Consider the following 18,130-nt stretch of genomic DNA (forward strand, 5'->3'; position numbering starts at 1 on the left):
AGTGATATCTCAGACCTTGCTGGAGATGTTTGATCTTCAGGTTCTGCATGGGTATGCACTGCGGAGGCCCTGCGAATAACACATGAATGGAGGATGCTAACAACCCTACTACTCTTGCTAATGATCGGAGGGAGAGGACCTCCTTGTCAAGGCATGCTCTGAGCTTCTTGATATCTTCCACCTTTCGTGCTGGGAGGTCCAGTGTCGCATTCCTTGTGTCTATCACAAAACCTATGAAGTCTATTCTCTTAGCCGGGGAAAGTTCAGAATTCTCCTGGTTTGCCAGAAAGCCTAGTGACAACAGCATGTTTCCATCAGGTACATAATCTGAAGGCATACACATCATCATCTACTCACTGAGGTAGTGTGGGGGGTGCACACAGGTGATCCCAGTGTGGATCATAAAGCAAATTTACCAAGGAAAGTACAGACAGCAATGCAGCACTTGGGAACATGTCATATGCAGTGGCACTACAACTGTACACAAGATGCAGCACAACACCATCAACAAAATGTAGAGTGTGGGACCGCATGACCAGGGTCACCAACCGGACCATAGCCAAGTAGGGCAGAAACAGTACAGACAATAATCCAGGGGATGCACTGATGACAAAAGGTCATGTAACTGCGTACTCCAGTAAGCAAAACATCAATAATGGTCAACGCATTCAAACACACAGATCACTTAACTCAAGAAGTCGCATCGCTACCATTGAGGACACTGATACTGTGGGCAGGTCAGGTGGTGACATGAAAATGCTGATGCACACTGCATACATGCACTGCCTGGCATGAGGGATTAGGAGGAGAGTGCACTACATGGAAAAACACTGACACACCAGAAAGGGTCATAAAGATTGTATCAAAATGGCTACAATGCTGTGAGCTCACTACAGACGCACAATGATAGCATCTTCATCTTTATTACAGCCCATGTCTAACCCCTCTCCCTCATTTGACCGCTGAGTTTTACACAGCTGTCTTCTGACCCCCAATGTCTAGATACATCTGGTAGGTACCTTGTTAGTATCTCTACTATCCTTTCGTTGGTTTCTTTAACTTTTCTTTACTGTTCTTATTTCTGTACCCTCTCCCCATGTACCTGTTTAGCCTTTGGAGGCCTCCTTGTGTTATCACATATAGGTATTTTTCTACCTTCCATTAGGTATGCTTTTACTTTCCATATGAGAGTTTAGTATACACTATTTTTCTGGCGACACTTTACTCTCTCTGCCCACATAGAGGGTGACCATCATTGGCCCTTGATACAGGTATAATTATGAGTATTGCTCCTATCACAATTTGTTTCGATTTTCTCTTTATGTCTTCTGACACACTGTAATAGTATTGTTGAATGATGGTTTTGGTTTATGTGTTTATTCTTCTTAGATGTTCCATTATTTGTGCTATTATTTCCAACCTAGTATTTTTTGGGAACTTCATTTTTGAAATTCTGTTTGATGTTGCATTTTTTCTTTGAGATTGCATCTTTATGTGTACTAATTGTGTTGTTCTTTTCTCTTTTTTGTCTTTGTGTCTCGACTGTTGTATGGATTTCCCTAGATCTTCCCTGATGAAGGATAATGTGTTATTGTAATTCTTTGGCAATGACGTATGTTTATTGTACCACAATATTTGTGATTATAAATACTTGATAATTACCTACACAAGTATTTGCCAGTATTTTATCTGACCCATATGGCAATAGTATGATGCTACTTTTGCACCGTTGTTGTGGGCACACTTCATTCAGCCACTTTGCTACAATATTTATTTATGTGTATATCCACCCAATAACCTGTTGGGTTACTGCAGTGCTCCTCTTAAAGTGTTGTTTTTGCTTAAATTTTCAAGCACATTTATACGATGAAGGTGGTGCCCACTCCTCTCTATCTTACACCTAAAAGGTTCAACCACACAGTGGCAACAAGTTCACTTTGCCCACATGTGTAAGTACAGCACCAACTAAGGACAACATCCCTGCCCAAAGGTGAGCCTCTCTCGTCCCTCCACCCAACATGATAGGCCAGGTACAACTCTGCACACATCTGAACATGACTGAACCATGATAACTGATGCACAATACTGCCACGGTTGACCAGTCGGAAACCAGCACAACAGATTCATTGGTAGATTGCAACGGGACCCCTGCATGAGCCACAACAATGGCCCTTGCACCCACCCACCCCTGCATAACCACTCACCATGCACCTGAAATTCTCATGAAGGCACAAAGGCACCAATGTGAGCAGCAATCACCATGTACAACACACAGACATGTTTATGGTGCCTGTGGCAACTCAACACTTTATTACAAATGACACAGATAGCATCACAGAGGAGGCACAAGTGTATCAGTCACCATGAACAGCACAGCATTTGGGCACATCAGTCTATACATATCACTGTGCATGATGATCAGCGACCTTCCAAATTTAAGGTGATTGGCCGTCATCTCACAGAAAGGTCCATTATTGGGGACAAATATCCTTCACCTTCTGCAAACACAACAATGTATTTAGGGCCAAGGAGAGGGAAGGCACAGTCAGAACCCAAAATGGAACGTGCAAACCATCCCTTCCCATAGCTTGCAGCAACACACATAGCTTGAGCCATGCTAGTAAAGAAGTGTTCTTACATCAGATATAGAGGTACCGGAGGATATACTTGTGTTGACATCTGTGCCCTGATCACAGGCCCAGCTTTGAGCCCAGAAAACATACATGCACATACTCATGCAAGGGCTCACAATGCACACAGCTCTGCACACAGTTGTCCATTGTGGGACACACAGGTACAAGCATACCTGCAATGTTCTCACCTGTTGTTTGATAGTATCCTGAAGAAGAGCAGCCAGATGTCCGAGGAGCACACCTCTAATGTCTACAATACTGGCAGGAAGGAACATGGCACTCATTTTCATAGTCATCTCTGAAGGATTCATCCCCCATACACATTTTAATAAGGCATCCACTGTCCGACTCCCTCTCCACTAAGCATTGGAGGTAGGCAGCAATAAACAGTGTGTATTTCACTGTTGCAGATAAGCCTTTCATGCCACAAACCATGAGGTTGCAGGAAACAAGGCCCCAATGACCTCATTGACATGGCAGGAAAGTCAAGGACACTACGTTCTTCCAGGATGAAGCAGGACACGGCAGCAGCGTATGGAATTACATGTCCCTCCCACACCCACTCTCCAGGAATACCAGGCACATTACCAGGCACATTACCCATCCACTTGGAAGTGTGTAGGTGCAGCCTGTACTGTCTCACTCATGTGTGCACGTGATGCAAGATGACTGGGACTAGATATATTGACCTATTCATAGGCAGAACACCTGCATGCCTGCAAATTACATTTGCAGCAGTTGCATGACCTGATGTGCACATCATGGATGGACACACTGCTTCCATCACAGGACTACTGACCTCATACACTTGGATGTGCATGTGCATCATGACACATTCACACAGACAAACCATGCCAAAGGATACCATGTGCTGGGTCACACCTGACAATGTCCCACTCACCACAAACTGCATAGGAACAATGTATACACGCATAACAAAATGCACACGAGTTATGTATAGCAAATGAAAAAATGTATTGCAAGGTACATCAAGGTGTTCAAACAATTAGGGTAAAGATGCACAGGAACATGGGCAGCTAACACATTAATGAAAGGGTGAGTGCGGGTAATTGAAACTTAAAGAATGAAGGTGGCATCCACAGAGGGCCAAGTATGCAAAAGAAACTTGAGAAAACTAAACTATATGTAGTACACACTTTGCAGCAAACGTGAAAGTCTATGGACACATTAGGGGAAATAAATTATATCAATGGTCACATTCCGACACCCTCAGCATCACTGTCTGCCATGACTAACACCTCAACCTCCTCTTCCTTCACCTCGCTATGCAGGGGCCACTAGCTTGGAGAGATGAATGAAAAGGAAAGGAGGTGCTCGCTGTGTGTCCCCGCTGGCCACCCCTGGGTGTAGGAGGAGTGAAGGTGGCCCAGAGTGCAGGGGACCTGTGAGGTGAAGGGGCTGTCTGTGTCACTGATAGAAGTTGTTGGATGACACAGACAACATCTTTGAACACCCTTAATTCCCCTCTGTCTATCTTCACCTCAGCTCTTAGTCCTGCTACGTCCTCCCTCAAAGTTTACTGTTCCTGCAAATTTTACTCCCCTGATTCCTTCACCTACCTTGTCACCTCATGCAGGACCCCCAGCAGCTGTTGGTTGAAGTCCACACTGGCACCACCAGATGTGGGGACCTGAGCCATGGTGACATGCCGTTGTCCCCTGATGGTGCAGTGGCAGCAGTTGCTGGGGCAGGCACAATTGATTACATAGTTGGGCTAGAAGCAGCCAGAAAAGATTGTCCAGGTGGTGCAATGGACACTCTGGACCCCTCTCCTTCAGGGTTTGCAGGACACAGATGTGTCCCATGCAGGGCGACAGGAGGGGTACATTCCCTGCACACATGTGCCAGCTCAAGTTCCGGAAGGGGGGCATGTGACCCAGGATAAGCATATGCCTCTGGAACACACAGACAAGTGGTAAGGGTCCGTCATACTGGGCTATGGGGCCACTGGCAGTGCCGGCTGCAAGAGAGGACAAAGGGACACATGGGACAACGCACAATCTTTCGTCGGCTGGCACCTCCCTCTGGAACAGCCTCCATGCCTCTCTGAAACTTGAGCAAAACCCTCTCGGCTACCAAAGCTCCTCAAGACCTTCCCCTTTGCTTCTACCTTCTCTCTTACTCTCCCCTGCTGATCTCATGTCTGATACTCCACTGGTCACCTGGTTCCCCTATGAATTGTGGCCCAGGTCCCTGCCCATCCTACTGCCTCCTGGCAACGCCTGCTCTTGGGGTCTGTATCTGCAAACCTACAGTCCTCTTAACTGCACTTATTAGACACCTGTTGTCTGCACTTTTAACACTTGATCTTGCCACCTGTTGGCAGGACTACTGATTGTTTTTGATTCCATGTCTGGCACTTGCCCACCCTCCCTCCCCGGCACTTTTCCCCTCATCTTTCCCCTGGACTTGCTTGATCTCAATGTCACTAGGCCTAGTAAGATCGTTGTCTTTGTCATTTCTCCGTTTCCCCTCCCTTGCCTCATCGCGCCTTGAAACACTTGTGTATAGGCGCATTACAAATGCCATATCATATCATATATCATATCATACCCAAGGGAAGTACAGCACAAACATGGGCCACAGACATGAGACACATTAGCACATGTGAAAACCAAGACAATGGTATCCTGCTTTGGGGGTGCATCTAACATGCATTTGGCAGACACATGCAGGGAACGATAGCCATGGAAAGAGCATCATCAACATGCTGCAGTGGGCGATAAGACAGACAACACCTACTGGGCATATGCAGGGGCCAGATGATGTGTAAGACCCTCTGGTAGTCCAAAATCCAGGAATGGACCAATAGTTCCATGGGGCTGATGTGGGCCTGCAGCATGGACCAGGATGGACCTTCTGGTCCCCACCACCAGCAGCGTCTGTGCCTTCATGCCAGTAACCCACCTGGACTAGTCCCAGCACTTCTTGACCTCCTTCGCATTGCACTGGTATAACCAAAGTGCAATGATGTGGCGTGCCATCTTGGCCCATGCTGCCAGCTCAGTGTGCAGCGAGCTGCGACTGGTGGGGTCCCCATACATCCTGAGCACCTCTGTCCCCAGGACATCCACTGCCAGTTCAGTGAAGTTGGGGTTTCGCAACACAGGAGGTGGAGCGGAGGAAGCATCCCCTGAAGGTGGAGAATCATCCTGCAATCTTTTGTCGGCTGGCGCCTCCCTCTGGAACAGCCTCCATGCCTCTCTGAAACTTGAGCACAACCCGGCTGGTGGGAGTCGGGTTGTAGTCTGGTAGTTGCTGACTGTATGCCTAGAAACACTTGCATACAAGTGCATTATACATGATTCATCATATTATATCATATCAGAAACAATCCTATGTTGGGGGCAGTCATGGCTGGGTGTACGGCAGGAGCGACCTCCCCAAAGGGGGATCCACAGTTCCCACATCAGTGGAGGTCCCCCTCCTCCTTGTCCAGAGTCATGGGAGGTCGTGTCTAGGAATGCCCAAAATGTCCTCATTAGGGGCAGTGGGGATGTTGTGCTCTGCAGGGTGCAACAGTGCCAGTGGTCCTGCCGGTATCCTGCTAGCCTTTGGTGCATCATCCTCACAGATGCCTCCAGTAACTCAGGGGCCTGCATCCTCAGCAGTGGCCACTCTGCCCCTGCTCCTTGTGGTCCTCCTGCACAGTGCTGAGGGTCCCTCCTGTGGGTCTCTCTCATCCCTGCCTCCAAGGCATTTCCTGATCCCTTCCATGTCAGCTGTTGACCACATGTACTGCCACAGTCAGACTTTATATGACGAGGGAGGCCTCTGTTTGCTAGGCATACTCACTGTTGACATTGCCCTAGAGTGAGCCGGAAGTTATATCATGGGGTGGTGGGCAATCCATGCAAGCCTGGGTGCTTCCACAACCCTGACAGGTGTACTGGGAGTGGTGCATGCAGGGAGATTGGACTCTCCCACGCATGAACGGTGGTGTTCACACATGTGCACATGCAGATGCCCAAGTGCATGCAAAACAGTTGCCATGTTCGTGTGCCACCTGTGTGTGATGCTTCTACTTGGAATCAGAGATTTGTGTTGCATGCATTGAACCGACAGGGCAGTGCCATGTAGTGGGCGTCCTGCGCACCTTCTGAGGACTGATTGACCCTTGTCAGTCAGGAATGTGATTCAGTCTTCATACATAGGCACTTGAGTCATATTTCTCAAATTACATTTGGTGATGGCCCGCTGGAATGTACATGCCATGTGTACCTTTGAGCCGTGCCATCGATCATCACCTGTCCTTGATGACTGATGTGCAGCAGAGATGATCCATTGGTGTGTATGCCTGCCGTGATTGGCATCCCATCCACTGACGGGGCTGACTGTTAGTAGCAGCTGTGTGTGTTGCATCTGACAGCATTTGTCATGTATATTATTCCCATGAGACACAGGCAGGATAATGTATGTTAGGAATGTTGACATTAGCATTGAGTGACATCAAGTTTTGAAGTGTTTGCTGAGTCCTAGACTGCTCAATGTATGTGTGTCATGTCTGCACACCTTGTGGCCCTGGCTCTGTGTGCTTGACACATGATTGTGGGACTTTGCTGCTATGTGTTTTAAATGTGTGCATTGTCATTATGGCTGGACCTGTCTCTTTTTTCTGCATATATATCAGGGACTGTCAACTGTATGTTGTGCAACCTTGCATGTGGCAACATGGCCCGAGATGAACAGCAAAACTGTTTGGTCACTCCTGGTTATGTGTGTAGGCCAATGTGTGTTTATGTGGGTGATTGATATGCCGATGTTGATGCGCACGGTGTTGGGACTGGATTAGTGCACAACATCTGGTGTCACATGACTGGTGTGTGGATGTGCTGAGTTGGCTTGGTGCAAGTCGCTGCATGTAGTCATGTTATATGCGCATTGTACGTGCGTGAATGTTGCAACTTGTTCACATGTTCATAATGTGTCTCTCCAAAATCAAATAGATGATGGCTGGAAGGTTTAGAATGAATCTTAACCTCTTGCATTGCTATGGGCAACCCTCCAGCCATCATGCTTTGTTACCAAGCCATTACAGAATGGGAAAGACCAGGACTAGGCATGCACGGTTTCAACTTCCCTCCACTGACAGTCATTGCATGTCTCTGCATCTTGAAAGTCACGACAGACAAGTAGTAGTGATGTAAATAACATGTATTCAGTGCTGTACAAAGTGTCAATACATGCAAGTGTGTATGATTCTGTACGTGTGGCAGTGGAGGATGTGCAGGGGTGTGTGGGATGATGCTATGCTGGGGGGATTCAGGATTAGATGGTATGAGTGGCAGGGGGAGGACGGTGTGTATGTAGAGCAGAAGGAGGTGATTACAAGGTGGGAGTTGGGGGCTGCTTCCTGGGCCTCCCATGTTGACGTTTGGCCTGTGGCTCAGCCTGGTGTGCCCGTGAAGCCAGGAATGCTAGGCAGGTGAATCTTCCTCCTCAATGGCTTGGCTGCGTCCAGTCTGAATGGCACTCAAGCGAGTGGTTTTACTTTATTGTATTTGTATAACACACCAAGTGGTCCGGAGGCATACGGGCGTAGAACAAACAGACAAACAAAGAAGACAATAACATAATGTATATGAAGGTCACAACTGAGGAACACCTCAGGCAGGCAACATCAACTGATTGCAGACATACACCATCTAAAGAGCAGGATTTGTAGCTTATTTTTAAATATTTCAGTAGATTTAATTTCCCTGTGATCAAGGGGTAATCTGTTCCAAGCTTTTGGGGCTGCTACAAACAAAGCCCCCTTTTCTGCCAGTGTAAGTTTACATTTGGGCGCTTTCCGAAAGTTCAGACTGTTAGATCTAAGGTCTCGACTGGCTAGATTACTCTTTAGTATTTCAGCTAGATACATCGGGTTAGTCAATGTCACACATTTGTAGGTGATCATAATCAGACGAAATTCAGTTCTGGCCTCAATGGGGAGCCAATGAGGCCTCTTCTTTCATCAGATGCAAGGTCTCTATTCTTAAGGCCTAAATTAAAACAGCACGTTTTGTATTAGTTGAAGCCTGGCAAAATCACGCTTACAAATCCTTACCAACAGATTGCTGTAGTCATCTATTCTAGCACCAATAATGGTCCTGGAACTGCCTCACAGTTTGTTGTCGAAATGAAGGGTGATAGCTGGGACAGCAATTTTATATAGTAAGATGAAGAGAAGACCACATTATTTACTTGGGCTTGCATGTTGAGGTTCTGATCTAGAAATATTCCAGATGTTTTAACTTTCTTATGTCTGGAGATTGTGCACTCTACTACTGTAAAATACAAATATTCTTCTCTCAGTTTAGTGATTTTTGTTCTGTTCCCACAACCATCAGCTCAGTTTTCTCATTGTTCAGTGCTAGGCAACTTTCCACCATCCGGGCGTGTATTAATTGATGTATTTTATTCACCTTTTTGGTGTCCTGCTCATGTCTGCCAGAGAGAGGAATAACACATTGTGTGTCATCTGCGTAGTTCATAAACCAGACACCCTTCTCCTCCAACAGGTCAAGAGAGGTACTGTAAAAATATTTTAGAGTGAGGGGGAGAGGCAAGCCCCCTGTGGCACACTAAACAACAATGTGTCATGATGCCCGCTCCCGGGGAGCCGGTTCAAGCCCTGCGTCCCCGAAAGCGGACATCCAGTCCCCAAGGAAGAACCCAGCAACCCCATATAGGGGCCCTTTGGACAGTGTCCTGGCGCCTATGGCGCCAGGCTCATAAAAGACATCAGTCCTGGCGCCATAGGCGCCAGGCTCATTATGGGAGTGCTTGGGTGCACTTACCTGATGCAGACCATGCTGCAGGATCCCGGCCTCCTTGAGGCCTGAAAGGAACTACTTTACCTGTGGGACTAATTTACCATCCGGGCGTGGTCGGGGAAGGATACATACCTGATTGGAGGAAGGATACATACCTGGAACTTCTTCCAAGGCTATTTAAACCCCAGCCGAACAGCCACATGTGCTTCGCGTTGTTCTGCATCTAGCAGCTGGACGCTCACCGTGTCAGCTCCTGCATCCTGACTTCTGCCACGCCTGCCAGCATCCTGGATCACCTGCAAAGGAAGAGAAGAAGAGAACAGAAGAAGGAAAAGTCCTTACCTGCTAAATCCGCATCCCAGAGACATCTCGCCGATAATCCTGAAAAGGAAGACTTTTATTTAAAAGCTCATCGCGTCGATCGCTGCAGCGCCGCATTCCACTCACCTTTTCAGGGCGCCTCCATGTTCAGCAGCGATCATCCGGATTCGCAGTCACGCCCCAGCGCCTAGGGAGAAAAAAGACAAGAACAAAAGGTGAGAGAGAGAAGGGAATAAGGAAAGCTAAATCTCCATGTTAAGACTTACCTGTTGATTCATTCCCTCTTCATTTCGGGTCCGCGCCGCATCCTGGCATTTCCGGACCCCGGCCCCTAAGGGGAAAAAGAGACATTAGCGTTAATGAGCGAGTGAAAAGACATTACCAAAAAAACGCTCATTAAAGACTTACCTGATTTCTACAAGGATTTCACATCTCATCTCGGGTCGGTGCCTGTTCCCCGGCATTCCGTACCCCGGCCCCTATGGGGAAAAAGACACTAGCATTAGTACATTAATGCATGGACACAAGGGGAACCTCTTATCAAAAAAACTTACCTGGAAGCCAAGCAAGTTTGGTTCTCACCAATCCGAAAATCCAGTGAAGTAACTGGATACCAACGCGCCCCTGCATCAGAAGCAGGATGGAGAGCTTGTCCTTCCAAATCCTAAGGTGAGACGCTACGGGGAATCACAGAAAGGTTTCGAGGAGGGTGAGAGGGGAAAGAGGGAGGCCGATTGCATTACCCCGCAGATAGTTAATCCCCTATTTTCGCCTACAGAAGGATACTTCTGCGAGCCAGACAAGCCAGATTTGGGGGCCCGGTCCAGTCCGTCTTCCGAACCCTGCGCATCACCTTAGAAGAGGTCACAGCAGAGCGAACCAGACCAGCGCCTCCGTGGGAGTCAGGTGAGCGTTACAGAACGCGAAGCCTTCCTACAAATTCCCACCCAGGCGCTATGGAAAGTTCTGAGACTGATCAGTTGGCCCAATTACTGGGGGAATTACGGGCCGAAGTACATGCCGCTCGTCAAGAGACTAATGCCCTCAGGGGGGAATTAATAATATCAAAGGAAAGAACTGATGACCTGGCCAGACAGCTTTTGCAAGGTCAAGCTGGGCAAACTCCTCTACCCGGTTCCGGAGGGAACCCCGCGCCTGTGGTTTCCAGTAACCCTGTGCAGATTAATCTACCTGGAAACATGCCGCTGGCCCCACCTGAACGCTTTGCTGGGGACCCCAAACGATTTGCCGTATTCATGAATCAGTGTCGTTTGCACTTCCTATGCAGACCTGGGGCCTTCCCTAATGATCAGACCAAGGTAGCCTTTGTATTGTCATATCTCAGCGGCTGCGCTGCCGATTGGTCAGTTCCACTGGTTACTCAAGATGACCCGATTCTCTGTGATTTTCAAGGGTTTCAAGCAAGCATGGAAAGGTTATTTGCTCGACACTCTCAGGGGCAGGCTCTGGATGACGAACTTCTATCCCTGCGACAGGGCAATCAGGACCTCCTATCCTATATTGCAACCTTTAATAGACTAATTGTGGAAACGGGATGGCCAGAGGATAAAAGAGTCACGTTGTTTTATCGAGGCCTACGCGGAGAACTTAAAGATGTCTTGGCCCAAGTTGTAAATCCGCCCCAAGAATGCACCGAGTATATAGACTTAGTGGTCCAATTGGATCACAGACTTCAAAACAGAAAAGCAGATCGGTCCAGGTTTGAGACCCGGGTGTTGGTCAAGACCCATGCTAACCCAAAGGGAGTTGATGTCTCTGAGCCTATGCAAATTGGAGGGGTTAAAGGACCCTTAACTCAAAAGGAACATGAAAGGAGGCGGCAGTTAAAATCATGTCTTTATTGTGGGAATTCTGGACACTTTCTACGAGATTGCCCGGCAAAACCACCCCGAAAGGCTGTAGGAGCCGCTGATAAAAACCATGAAGACTCTGTTTCGGGAAACGACTCCGCCCGACAAGCGTAGGGGTCCGCTTGCCAAGCTTGAAAACAAACTCTCAGACCTCGCATTTCATTGTGCCAATGGTTCTCGTAGATCCAGAACAGCCTAAGCGGTTGCATGCAATAAAGGCATACATCGATAGTGGGGCTATTGGAAACTATGTGGATCGTGAATTGGTCTCTAGGATAAACCTCCCTCTCCGTCCTAAAACCAGCAAAGATGTCATCACCACAGTCGATGGAACTGAAATTGCCTCTGGACCGGTAACACATTCCACTACTGAGGTGACTCTTATTGGTCCCGACGGCCATCGGGAAGGTGTTGTGTTTGATGTAATCAAGGCTCCACAGTTTCAGGTTATTCTTGGAATCCCTTGGTTAGAGACACATAATCCTCGAATTGATTGGCGAGCTAAGAGAATAACCTTCCCGGATTGTACACAAACCTGCTACCTAGAAAACCTGAAGATTAATCTAGCATCTGTAACCTCTGCCTCCATGCAACTACCTCCGGAATACCAAGACTTTCAGGACGTCTTCCAAAAGGAACAGGCCAACACGTTACCTCCTCACAGATCGTACGATTGCCAAATCGATCTGGTGCCCGGTGCACAACCCCCTTGTAGCAGGATTTATGCCCTTACCGAACCTGAGAACCTGCATTTGAGACAATATTTGGATCAATACCTAGCTAATGGTTTTATTCGCCCGTCAAAGTCCCCGACATCCTCGGCTTTGTTGTTCGTGCACAAAAAAGAAGGCGACCTTAGAACTTGTATCGATTGCCGCGCATTGAACCAGATAACGGTTAAAAACCGTTATCCTCTGCCTCTGATCCCTGAACTCCTTGACCAGGTGAAGGACGCTTGCATATACACCAAGTTAGATCTCCGGGGGGCTTATCATCTGGTACGAGTTAAAGAAGGCGATGAATGGAAAACTGCCTTCCGTACTAGATACGGATTATTCGAGTACCAGGTGATGCCTTTCGGATTGTGTAACGCGCCGGCTGCCTTCCAATACTTCATGAATGATGTCCTTCGGGAACTCATCGATGTTTGTGTAGTCGTATATATCGATGACATTCTGGTGTACTCCTCTTCGGAATCTGATCACAGAAAACACGTCAGGGCAGTACTTGAAAAACTGCGCCAACACAAACTATTTGCTAAATTGGAGAAATGTGTTTTCCATACCACAGAAGTCGAGTTTCTAGGTTTCATCCTGACACCCAAAGGAGTCCGAATGGACTCAAGAAAAGTGGATGCCATCCTCAAATGGCCATCACCTAGCTCTGTAAAAGGAGTTCAAAGCATGCTCGGCTTTGCCAATTTCTATCGCAGGTTTATCCCGGAATTTTCACGCGTGGTACAACCCATTACTGCACTCTTGAGGAAAAATAAACGTTTTGAATGGTCTGAAGAAGCCGAGCAGGCCTTTCAGGAGTTAAAAGCTAAGTTTACCTCCGCACCTATATTGAAACACCCGCGTCCAGATCTCCCTTATGTCGTCAAGACTGACGCATCCAGCCTAGCCATGGGAGCTGTCCTGTCCCAAAGAGATCCCGAAACCAACCAACTGCATCCCGTAGCATTTTGGTCCAGAAAATTCTCTGCACCCGAGGTGAATTATGCAATCACTGACAAAGAACTGTTAGCCATTAAGTCCGCTTTTAAAGCCTGGCGGCATTATCTGCTTGGCGCTCGACAATTTTGGTGGCCCTCTTGGCGAAAAGATGTTAAATCTTTTGTGATGTCCTGTGGTGTTTGCGCCCAAAATAAAAGTCAAAAGAAAAGACCAGCCGGTCTCCTTCAACCTCTAGACATACCGCCAGCACCCTGGCACACCCTATCAATGGATTTTATTACGGACCTGCCTCCTTGTTCGGGGTACAATACTATTCTGGTAATTGTGGATTTGTTTTCCAAAATGGCCCACTTTATTCCTTTGAAAGGTTTACCTTCAGCTTCTGTCCTAGCCAAAGAATTCCTCGAAAATATTGTTCGGCTACATGGATTCCCATCTATACTAATCTCTGACCGGGGAAGCCAATTCATTTCCCACTTCTGGCGCAAATGTTGTCAAATGGCGCAGATCGACGTAAGATTATCGACCAGTCACCACCCTCAGACCGATGGTCAGACCGGGAGGACAAATCAGACCCTTGAGCAGTACTTACGGTGTATGTTACAGCAATTTGAAAGCAACTGGAAAGACATTCTTTGGATAGCCGAATACGCATATAATAATTCGGTACACTCTGGAACTGGCCACAGTCCTTTTTATACTTTGTTTGGGCATCACTCTCGAACCTCAAACCTTGACTCACCTCAGAACTTCGGAATGCCTGCAGTAGAACATCTGCACTCTACAATTACCCAAGCCTTCAAAGAGGCAACTACGCATTTACAACAAGCCAAGAGAAAGTACAAGGAGAATGCTGATCTACATCGGAGTAAAGCACCTCCGTATCAGATTGGGGATCAAGTGTGGTTAGGTACCAGACATTTACCACTCAAAGGGCCTCGAACTTTTAACCCAAAATATCTGAGACCTTATTCTATTACAGCAATAATTAACCCAGTGGCTGTTAAACTTGATTTACCAGCTAGTATGCGAATTCATCCTGTGTTTCATGTGTCACTTCTGAAACCAGTGGTACCCGGAACCCGGCTACTCAAACCTCCAGAACCTATTCTAATAGATGGGGAGCCCGAATTCGAAGTGAAGAACATTTTAGACTCAAAAATGTTTAGGTGAAAACTATTCTACCTAATTGATTGGAAGGGGTACGGACCTCAGGAGAGGTCGTGGGAACCCAGCGACCATGTGCATGCACCTCGATTAGTCAGGAAATTCCGCCGACTCTTCCCAGACAAACCAAAACCCCCGGAGGGACCAACCTTGGGAGGGGCCTTGGGGGGGAGTGCTGTCATAATACCCGCTCCCGGGGAGCCGGTTCAAGCCCTGCGTCCCCGAAAGCGGACATCCAGTCCCCAAGGAAGGACCCAGCAACCCCATATAGGGGCCTTTTGGACAGTGTCCTGGCGCCTATGGCGTCAGGCTCATAAAAGACATCAGTCCTGGCGCCATAGGCGCCAGGCTCATTATGGGAGTGCTTGGGTGCACTTACCTGATGCAGACCATGCTGCAGGATCCCGGCCTCCTTGAGGCCTGAAAGGAACTACTTTACCTGTGGGACTAATTTACCATCCGGGCGTGGTCGGGGAAGGATACATACCTGATTGAAGGAAGGATACATACCTGGAACTTCTTCCAAGGCTATTTAAACCCCACCCGAACAGCCACACGTGCTTCGCATTGTTCTGCATCTAGCAGCTGGACGCTCACCGTGCCTGCTCCTGCATCCTGACTTCTGCCACGCCTGCCAGCATCCTGGATCACCTGCAAAGGAAGAGAAGAAGAGAACAGAAGAAGGAAAAGTCCTTACCTGCTAAATCCGCATCCCGGAGACATCTCGCCGATAATCCTGAAAAGGAAGACTTTTATTTAAAAGCTCATCGCATCGATCGCTGCAGCGCGACATTCCACTCACCGTTTCAGGGCGCCTCCATGTTCAGCAGCGATCATCCGGATTCGCAGTCACGCGCCAGCGCCTAGGGAGAAAAAAGACAAGAACAAAAGGTGAGAGAGAGAAGGGAATAAGGAAAGCTAAATCTCCATGTTAAGACTTACCTGTTGATTCATTCCCTCTTCATTTCGGGTCCGCGCCGCATCCTGGCATTTCCGTACCCTGGCCCCTAAGGGGAAAAAAAGACATTAGCGTTAATGAGCGAGTGAAAAGACATTACCAAAAAAACGCTCATTAAAGACTTACCTGATTTCTACAAGGATTTCACCTCTCATCTCGGGTCGGTGCCTGTTCCCCGGCATTCCGTACCCCGGCCCCTATGGGGAAAAAGACACTAGCATTAGTACATTAATGCATGGACACAAGGAGAACCTCTTATCAAAAAACTTATCTGTAAGCCAAGCAAGTTTGGTTCTCACCAATCCGAAAATCCAGTGAAGTAACTGGATACTAACGCGCCCCTGCATCAGAAGCAGGATGGAGAGCTCGTCCTTCCAAATCCTAAGGTGAGACGCTACGGGGAATCAGAGAAAGGTTTCGAGGAGGGTGAGAGGGGAAAGTGGGAGGCTGATTGCATTACCCCGCAGACAGTTAATCCCCTATTTTCACCTACAGAAGGATACGTCTGCGAGCCAGACAAGCCAGATTTGGGGGCCCGGTCCAGTCCGTCTTCCGAACCCTGCGCATCACCTTAGAAGAGGTCACAGCAGCGCGAACCATACCAGCGCCTCCGTGGGAGTCAGGTGAGCGTTACACAATGGTGCTGGTGCATCCTCTGGATCCTCACTAAAGACCCTAATCTGTCTATTATTCAGGAAGGATTGAATCCACAATGCAGCCTTATCTGAGAATGCACCGACTGCCATCAACCTGGTGACAAATAAAGATTGGTCTACCAGGTCGAAAGCCACAGTTAGGTCAAGCAACATGAGTAATGCAGCCTGCCCCTTATCCATAACCTGCAACACTTAGACTTTGAATCCAACAAGGCTTTTTCAGTGCCACGATGTTGCCTGAAGCCACACTTGCATTTGTTTAAAATATCATGAGTTTTCAAATTTTCGAAAATGTGGACATACGCAACATGATCTAACATTTTCAACACAAATGGTGTGTTACTATTGGGCCTATATTTAGTTGCCATCAATGGGTCCAAGCCTGTTTTTTTTAGCAAAGGTGTAATCCAGGCATTCTTGAGTTTATCTGGAACATGGCTATCCTTAAAGGCCGCATTTTGAAATCCAAACAGAATCCCTATCAGTGACGGACTGCATTCTTTAATGGTAATGGCTGGACAAACATATTCTTTGCATTTAGTAGGTGTGAGCTTATCAATGATAGCTGCCAGCCCAACTTCAGATACTGGTCTAAAATTAAATTGGTGTTCTGTCGTTTTTGGCATTTTAACAGGTACTTGACCCACATGCTTTCCACTAACCTCGATGTTCAATTTGATTAGCTCAAGTTTGTTCAACATGGACTCTTGTATCCGTGCACACCATGTGATATCTTTTTTAGGACCGTCTTTAGTTCTTGGACAAGGATTTTCAAACTCGTTTAAGACCATGAATAACTCTTTAGATTATTTGTGTGCCTTGGAAAACCTGTTATCAAACATTGGTTTTAGTGTGGTAATAACTGCCAACTTGTATGCTTTAGAGGCAATATTGTAGGCTTTGCTCTGTAAGAGATCTCTAGAAAGTTTCCAATCATAAACACATGTATTCTTTTTTGCTTTAAGTATCTGAAGATCTGGAGAAAACCAAGTGTTATTTTTTTTTAATCTAAACTATTTTATTTTTTTATCTAAAACTAATCAGGTTTTCAAAGGTGGTTTGGTGTTTGTTGCTTTGACTGGCATTTCCTGATAAGCCTTAGCCATCTCATTAGCAGATTCCATGCTGACTACTTTGTCTGCTAAGGGAGTAATCCAAGGCTGTAGGGCTAATAGAGATTTCTATTTCTAGCAGTTTTTAAGATTTTAGTGATCATTTTGGTCCTTATCCTTTTTTCTGTTACCATAGTAAACAGGATAAAACAATGATTGGACAATGGGCACGGATTGATAGACAGATAGTTTATCATAATATTGTGCCTAGCCACCCAATCCAGTGTATTTCCTCCTGTATTGGAAGGAACTCTGATTCTGTGCATAAAGCCCAGGTTATTCAGTGCAACTTCTAGGCCCCGTGCTGCACAATTGGTGCATTTTCCAACCATAAATTAAAATCACCCAATAACATCAATTTAGAGAATTGGACCTTCCAGCCCTGTAAGGTGAGATAGCAAAAACCTTGATATAGATGGAGATGCAGATTTGAATTCAAACATCAATAATCGAAACAACTCAGGTAGTTGGCAAATGATAACTGTTTTAATATCAGTTATCTAAAACAGGGAGTACAACAGATATCAGCAGACGTCTCTCATCACGATCTCTCCCGAGACTCCTCAAATTATTTCATAAAAAATTCAATTCTTATAGTAAAAAATCGGCATAGGTGATGTTTAACCTGCATATTACTAACGTCATCCTATGTGGCAAACTACAAAAACCTATGAGTGAATGTGATAGGGTCTAAACGGATCATCTAGCTATACAATCCATACTCATTTAGAGTAGTGGAAGAAAATGATCAGTTTCTAAACGTCAGGTGGGGAAACTAAAATATGTCACTATGAACGTCACTAAATAGACATAGTCTAATTGACTACACAACTACAAGACCCTTAATCATGCGGTCCTCTATCATTGGTTACTTTCCAACCTCCATCAGTACCCCCTCAACCTACGTTAGCAGCACGCAGGCTGAAAGTCCAGGTGCAGATGAGCGTGTCTTAACCA

The sequence above is a fragment of the Ambystoma mexicanum genome, chromosome 1q (assembly GCF_040938575.1).
Source record: "Ambystoma mexicanum isolate Mex_15411 chromosome 1q, UKY_AmexF1_1, whole genome shotgun sequence".
Lineage (NCBI taxonomy): Eukaryota > Metazoa > Chordata > Amphibia > Caudata > Ambystomatidae > Ambystoma > Ambystoma mexicanum.